Below are 7,428 nucleotides of genomic sequence, written 5' to 3'. Positions count from 1 at the left end.
TCTTATTATGCTATTATCATTATTACTTTTGTTTTTTTTATTCTTCTTCTTTCAAAATTATCACAATTTATCATGGTATCACTGTTTTTAAAACCAACACAAATTTTTTTATTTTTAGTAATTCTTCATCCAAAATAAAATCAACTCTATAAACATCAAAGCAAAATTGCTAAAAATTATTAACATAACAAACACAAATCTCCATCAACTCAAAGAGAGAATAAATTATCATCCCACCTACAATAAAAAATACCACAAATAAAATTTAATTCCAAATTCAATTATTCAATATTTATAAAATAAACAAAAGTTCTTTAATATTATCCTAATTGAATAATACAAACAGATTCAAAATTTTATTAAAATATAAATTTTGAAACAAATACAAATTGAATCTGAGGTAGAATAAGACAACAAAGTAGACAAAAGAAAAGAAGGAGATAAAGAATGATGAAAAAAAGATAAAGATGAAAAGAGGTGAAAAAAGGGCAAGGCCGACAAATTAAAAAAATACCAGTAGATCTATAACGACGATGAGATATGTGGTTGCTTTCATTGTAAATCTACAGTTGCTCTGGGGAGGGAGGGAGGGAGGGAGGGAGGGAGAGAGAGAGTCCGTCGTTACAGCAACTGTCGCTGCTGTCGCTATTGATGCTGACCGAATGGTGAGGCAAAAAGATCTCTTTTTTGCTGTGACGCTACCAAGAAGAAGACGAACATCGCCGCTAGAGAAAGGATGGAGGCGACACCATCGAAGCCCAAAGTCATGCAACAACAATGGCAAAGTATGGAGGCTACAGAGAGAAAATGAAGAATGGTTGAAGAAAAGGAAATTAGGTTAAAGATACTAAGGATACGAATAGAATTACAAAAATATTAGAGGAATAAAATTATAAAAATTTTAGTGTTTTAGACTGAATATTAGTGTCTTACCTATTGGAAAAACACAATACATATTTTTTTTATAGATATCTCTATATAACCGTATCTCTTTTAATTTTGTGTCTTACGTACCAAACAAAGAACACGTCCTACCGTATTTCTATCTTTGGCATACATAGATATCCCTAATGCCGCGCCTTACTTCTCCACTCTTCCAAACACTTATAAAAATCTGCTTTGTTACGTGAACATGTACGAACAGTTGCTCCAAATTCAGCCAACTCTCCCACAATGGCATGCCTAATTCAAAATAAAAATAAAAAATATAGCTTTTATAACATAAGAGATAATTAAAGTTTAGGCACGAACGAACCCTATGCCTCTTGTTTTACCGGTCACCAGTGAGGTCATTCCGTGGAATGACCATCTTTCGCCTTTGGACTTCAACTTTGTTTCCTCCATTTTTTTTCCTTCCAATTAAAGAGTGCTGCTTCTGCTGGTCTCTGTAGTTTCTTAGGCATGGAAAAAATGTCTAGTTATGAGTGAATTTTTACATAGAATTCAATATCTATTTTATCTCTATGACTCTATATTAATGAAGTTTGTTCCATTCACAAAACAAAAAGAAGTTTGTTTTACTATAGGATGTAACTCGTGCAATGATTCTGACAGTGAAAAATATTATTAAAAGGTATTTAACAAAATAATAAATTATTTATAGTATCTTAATTCTTAATAGATATTTTTTTATATGAAAAAATAACTATTTGTATTCATGAATTTTGCGAACGTTAATAAAAGTACTCATCAAACAAAAAAATTAACATTATACCTATAAAAGATGGGCTCCGTGTGATAAAATTACCTAAATCCTAATTTTTTGTTGACTTTTTAATAAAAAAATTTTCAAATCACCCACATCCACTACAAGATTTTTCTTTATTTGTGGCAGTTTTTTTTCTTATTTGTGGAGGTTTATAACCCCCACCAAATGATTTGCGGAGGTTTCTAAAACCCCCAAAATTTGAGGTGCCACGAGATCTTTTGTGTAGTTTTTAGAAACCTACACAATCTATTCAGTGGGAGTTTTGTATGTGTTTAGTGGGGTTTTGTATTGAATTTTTGTGGCAATTTTAAATCACTTTTGTGGCAGTTTAAAACCTCCACAAATTAATTTTTTAATTTAACAAAAATTAACTATTTTGTGAGATTTTCAAACCTCCACAAATCCTGTAATTATTTATTTATTTTTAATTTCAAATCATTCATTAATCTCATCTCATTTACATACTCTCAAATTAGAAATTTATTTTTTAATATCAATTTAAAAACTAAATCTTTTATAATACAATTTCTCCATATAAAACAATTCTATATATAAAAAAATTTCTCAATGTCAGTAGTTCCAAACATAATTGTATATGGTATTGTGTTACATAACTATTACTGTTTTTTTTTTTAAAAAGTAAAATAAAACAACTTTAATATCTCAATATCATCTAATTACATAAAATAAATACACAAAAAAATTTAAAGCATACACACAAACTAAGCTCTAAAATTTTAACATTAATAGTATATAATTACACTGAAGGTCCCAATCCTAAAAGACCTTTTAACATTATCAAGTTAATTTATGTTACTTTCTGTGTAGCTGAATTTCTTCCTCAGTAGAACCACATAGCTCAAGTCCTCAATCACCTTAATTCATTAATCACTAATTAACCACAATTACACACTTAATTATTTCAAATCATATATATAGAGTAGAGACAGAACCTTGTGAATTGCTCCCAATTGAACAACACCTTCTCTTACAGCAATGAGAGCTATGGTCTGCATCAAGAAACAATAAAGATCCTATAATGTAGACACATGAATATAAATGTTTATTATTTTCTTATCATAATCATCATATATAATACTACCTTTAGTCGAGATTGGAACTGTGCTTCCCAAGTCCTAGGATGCTGTAATTAAGAATATAATTAAGCATGAAATCATGAAGTTGTAATAAGAGTAAGATTATTAATGAATTAATTAATAAGTAGTATTAACTGAATCAGTTGAATTATGCCACGCTGACAAGAAGTTGATTTCTTGTTCATTAGGCTCTTTGTATATCCATTTGTGACTCTGATCTGCAGCAACTTTTCCTATCAACCTGCACTTATTCAATTCCACCCATCACAATAATAATTAATAATTGTATTATTGATAATCACATAACATAAACAGAAGAAGAAGAACCATTATTATTATTATTATGATTATTATTATTAGGACAATCACCAGAGTTTATTTCAGGTGCTGCTGCTGACGCTGCACAGTTTTAAGCTATAGCGCATGAGAGAATTTACGATGCAAAAACAGTTCCTAAGGTGAGCTGTGGTATCACTAGATTATTGGTGGGTATTGCTTTTCCTGCTGCCTGACCCTTCTTTTATACTCTGTAGCATCCTGCAAAAATAAGACAATACTACAATGTTAAGAGATCTTTTATAATAAGAAAGAAAAAAATGTCCAATTTCCTAGGTTAGATACCTAGATAAATAGATGATATCCCTCTGTCTGAGCAGGATCAACAGGATTTGGCTGGTCAAGCAAATCCTGGATACTAACAAGAATTTACTTCACTGTTATAGCTGGTCTCCACCCCTACAATGACAATAAATCTGTAAACCTGTTTGCTCACTGACATGCAAATCAAACTATATAAGTTAGTCTCAAGCAGTCCTACACAAGAGAGATGAACTTACACTATCCTCATTAAGTATAGACAAGCAAACAGTTCCAGATGGATAGACATTAGGGTGGAAGAAGCCTTGTGGGAATTTACACTTCGGAGGCTTGCTAGGGTAGTCTTCACTGAAGTGCATTGTAAGGGGAAAAAAGCCACCTTTCCAATTAGTCTGCAACATATGAAATGTAAACTTGATAGAATGCAAATAACAGGCTCACTATTCAACAAGCTGCTTTTTTAGGTGGGACACAGCTCACAGTTGTCAACTGAAATTATGACCCACACAGCAATTACACACAAAAACACAGACACAAAGGGTGCTTAGAAGCTAGAATCAAAAGTGGGAATGGAAACAGTACTAGAAAAAGTTTTAACAAAGCAGTAAAAGAACAATCAAGAAAAGTAACAACCAAAGCAGTGAAAAATAGCACTTTTAACAAACATCCAATTAAAAAAATGCAGTTACTAAAAATTGAAGGGAAAAAATAAGAACTGAATCTCAGCAAACAGCTAATTGTAAAGGGTGTTTTGAAATCATTGCAACTCATGATACAAGTATGATTCAAAGTCTGCCATTATCAAATTTCAGCAACAACAAATCAGATCATGTGCGATCTAAATTATGCATCCAGAAGTTCTAGTTCTAAGCATGATACTAGTGGCTTACAGCCTTTCAATAATTGCAAAAGACATTAACAAGGGGAAAAATGTTCCTATCCTTCTAACTCACTAAACACGGTGACTAAGGGGTAGAATGTCAAGATCATTAATGTTAAAAATTAATAGTTGCCAATCTTTTCGACTGCCTAAAAGAATCAATCTTTTATTTTAATTGCTTATTTAGTAATTGGTCTTTTTCATTTAATTTGCCTAAAAGAATCAAACCACCAAAGAGTAATTAGTCTTTTACTTCATGGAACAAACAAACTTGATTGGTTTGTTGCCATAATTAATTACTGGTTATGAAAAAAAATGAACAAGCATAACTGACAAGTTAAACTAACTTGACTACAATGCCATTCTTTGGAATTACTCGGGACAGCAACCTGTCTGTTCCACCATATAGATCATCTCCAGCAACAATTTCCTCACTTACATTATATTATATTATCAGCGCAAAATATCAGAAAATATAATTTTTGCATCAAAAAGGGGAAAAAAGAACTGTCCTTTGAGAATTCATGGCTTTCAGTCCCATAGTGCATTAATCGGTAAGTTTTAAAAATGAATCCAACAAACGAATAATCTAGGAAAAATACCAATAGTGATGACACGGCACTGCATGAGTGAATGCATGCAGAGACTCCAAAGCATGAAACTACTCATATTCTTAAATTCTCAGTGATGAATTTAATCTAAATTTCACAACTAAAAATGAAGAAAAACCATATTATAGCACAATGAAGAAAGAAAAGGCACCAGCTTGAACAAGATGAGAAACAACACTCAGAGCAGCCATTCCACTGGTGAAGCATAGAGCTCTATCCGCCTTATCAAGTTTCGCCAACAAACTAAGAACACAACATGCAAGGTAAAACATGGTGAGAAAAGAAAACATTAATGCCACAATATTGGCAGTTGCAATGGTAAACAAACACAACTAACAGGACATAGTGAACCTTTCTAAAGCATCTCGAGTGGGATTTCCACATCTGGTATAATCATAGGGACCATTTTCTATTGCATTAGGCTGCATAAATAGGAGTACTGGTCAATAAACATAATGAGATCAAGAGAAAAGTACTCCCTCCATTCCAATTAGCACTCTTACTTTTTCGGTACATCAAAAAATCAATGTATCTAGACACATTTATGTCCAAATACATTGGAAAGGTTCATGTCATAGTGTGTATAAAAAAATCAAATCTTCACCTGCTTAAAAGTAGTAGTCTAATAGAGTCGGATTACTGAATGCTCCAAAAGGATCATTGCATTGAGTCAATAAGATAATTGCATTGAGACTTTGGCAAAGAAAACAAAATTAAGTAACATTCAAACAGAATAACAATGATCTTCGTTGTAGAAAAAAAAGCCTCATGAAAAAGAATCAAATCATCGAGAAGTGATTGAAATTGAAGAAACATACGTGGCTGGCATTCTTTCCAATTCCTGTTTGTTCGAACACCGCAATCCTGAAATATAATAAACAATGCGTCATTCAAAGGAGTAATATCAGCAAATTAATAGGGAAGAAGAAGAAAAAGAAGTACCAGCAGCAGTTCAAAGGAGAAATCGGAGTGAGAAAAAGCGTCATTGAAGAAGAAGCTCCGAAGTGAATAGATCTGAAAATCCGTTGTACCACGGCAACTACGGTGGCATCGACGGCAGAAACTGTGGCGGCAACAGCGACGAAAACTGCAGTGGCAATAGTGGCAGCAACGACAGCATAGAGAGAACAGATGCATTAATAGAAGAGGTGGCTCGATTTAGAAGCTCTCTCTTGCAATAGACACGGCAGTGATAACGGTGCCAGCGGCAGAAACAGCAGCGAGAACGGTAGCAAAAATGGTGGTAGAAAACTTAGGGTTTCATGCCCCTCTCTCGGCTAACTCAGTGCCTCTCATTTGGGGAAAAAGAGAAAATGAGCATGGAACAAAATGGAAATCAAGCAACCACGCTCAAATTTCATTTTCACACGATATACTTTCCATTAATAATTTTGAATTTTAATTAATGGAGGTTTTTTAAATTACCATAAATAAAATGTGTTGGTGAGGTTTTAAAAAACCTCCATAAAAAAGTCCCATAAATAAATAGAAATCTTGTAGTGATCTTTTATCTTTAACCTCTACTCCACCACCATCTCTTCTTCCCTAAATCCCAAACTTTTGAAATCCTCACCATTACCACCACCTCCTTGATTACCACTGCCTCCCATCTCCCTCTCCATTGCCACTACTTGCTATAATCATAATACTTGTTGCACAATATGAAAAAGCAGTGTTAGTTTCTCTGGAGGAAGTCTAGTTAGTTTTTTCAAAAGCGGCGTCCGATTCAACATCAGAGTTGTCGTTGGAGTTGTCGTTGAACTAGTTATAGCGCGATTATGGGAACACTTAACGAAAACTGAGTGCTTATTATCATGATTATCTTCTATGAAACTGTGCACCATTCTCACTAGACACATAATTTAGTTCCAAATTAAATCGGCACCAGCTACGATCTTGCCGAAATACGCATCGTCACTGGCATTCTTCTCCACCACCACTGCCGAGCTCCTCAGAATACTGGGGAATTGGCGCTTGAAGAGGCGCTTCAACCGCCACTTGGCCACCAGCTTCACCAATTCCTACCTCCTCATCTCTTAACAGACGTTAGAATTAATCGGCTGAATCTTCATTGTAAAAGGCATGATGATGATGATGATGTACAAGAAGATGAATGGTGAGTGGTGGTAATGGAGAGGGAAGGGGAGGCCAGGGAGTTGTAATCAAGGGCGAGGTGGTGGTGAGGGTTTTGAAAGTTTGGAATTTGAAAAAGAAGAGATGGTGGTGGAGTTGAGGTTGAAGATAAAGAGTGGGAGTAATTTAAAAATTTTATTAAAAAGTTAACAAAAAAAAAAATCTAAGGTGGATATTTTTGTCACACAAAACTTATTTTTTATGGGTATAACATTAGTTTTCTTGTTTGATGGATATTTTTGTTAACATTTATAAAGTTCATGCTATAAATAGTTATTTTTCCTATTCATAATTAAATGTTAATGCATTAATGGTCTTTCTTATTTAGAGCTTGTATTGATGAGTTTTTAAGAAAAAAAAATTAAGTGATTTTTTAAAAATAAAAAAAATAATTTAATGTTT

The 7,428-nt window shown here is 33.3% G+C and overlaps 1 long non-coding RNA gene across 7 annotated transcripts; it reads right to left on the bottom strand.

Annotated features, from left to right (window-relative positions):
• Positions 672 to 7,119, bottom strand: LOC107639397. Of its 7 annotated transcripts, none has more exons than XR_002361207.1 (13): positions 5,836 to 7,119; positions 5,712 to 5,757; positions 5,245 to 5,315; positions 5,045 to 5,136; positions 3,642 to 3,794; positions 3,427 to 3,540; positions 3,175 to 3,342; positions 2,941 to 3,046; positions 2,811 to 2,852; positions 2,662 to 2,718; positions 1,256 to 1,385; positions 1,036 to 1,182; positions 672 to 794 (listed from the first exon to the last, which is right to left on the bottom strand). It is a non-coding gene; the product is annotated as an uncharacterized LOC107639397 (long non-coding RNA). The 7 variants fall into 7 exon arrangements; XR_002361208.1 differs by having other exon boundaries at positions 780 to 794; positions 1,015 to 1,182; XR_001620120.2 differs by lacking the exons at positions 672 to 794; positions 1,036 to 1,182; positions 1,256 to 1,385 and adding an exon at positions 5,498 to 5,586 and having other exon boundaries at positions 2,421 to 2,718; positions 5,836 to 7,116.

The sequence above is a fragment of the Arachis ipaensis genome, chromosome B04 (assembly GCF_000816755.2).
Source record: "Arachis ipaensis cultivar K30076 chromosome B04, Araip1.1, whole genome shotgun sequence".
Lineage (NCBI taxonomy): Eukaryota > Viridiplantae > Streptophyta > Magnoliopsida > Fabales > Fabaceae > Arachis > Arachis ipaensis.
The sequence above is the reverse complement of the archived record's forward strand: the minus strand, read 5'-3'. Positions and strand labels throughout refer to the sequence as shown.